Here is an 827-nt window from a genome sequence, read left to right as displayed (position 1 = left end):
CCGGTTTCATCGACGGCCGGTCGACAACTGACCAGATCTTCACCGTACGGCAAATCCTCCAGAAATGCCGTGAATACCAGGTCCCAACACATCACCTGTTCATCGACTTCAAAGCGGCATACGACAGTATCGACCGCACAGAGCTATGAAAAATTATGGACGAGAACAGCTTTCCCGGGAAGCTGACTAGACTGATAAGAGCAACGATGGACGGTGTGCAGAACAGCGTAGGGATTTCGGGTGAGCTATCCAGTTCATTTGAATCTCGACGGGGACTACGACAAGGTGATGGACTTTCCTGCCTACTATTCAACATCGCCCTGGAAGGTGTTATGCGACGAACCGGGCTCAACAGCCGGGGTACGATCTTCACGAAATCCAGCCAATTTGTCTGTTTTGCGGATGACATGGATATTATTGCCAGAACATTTGGAACGGTGGCAGAACAGTACACCCGCCTGAAACGTGAAGCAGCAAAGGTCGGACTGGTGGTGAATGCGGCTAAGACAAAGTACATGATGGTAGGTGAAACTGAGCGAGACAGGACAAGCCTTGGCAGCAATGTTACGATAGACGGGGATACTTTCGAGGTGGTAGAAGAATTCGTCTACCTCGGTTCCTTGCTAACGGCTGACAATAACGTGAGCCGAGAAATACGAAGGCGCATCATCAGTGGAAGTCGTGCCTACTATGGGCTCCAGAAGAAACTGCGGTCAAAAAAGATTCACCCCCGCACCAAATGTACCATGTACAAGACGTTAATAAGACCGGTGGTTCTCTACGGACACGAGACATGGACGATGCTCGAGGAGGACCTGCAAACACTC

Source organism: Aedes albopictus, chromosome 3 (assembly GCF_035046485.1).
Source record: "Aedes albopictus strain Foshan chromosome 3, AalbF5, whole genome shotgun sequence".
NCBI lineage: Eukaryota > Metazoa > Arthropoda > Insecta > Diptera > Culicidae > Aedes > Aedes albopictus.
Note: the sequence above shows the minus strand (reverse complement) of the source record.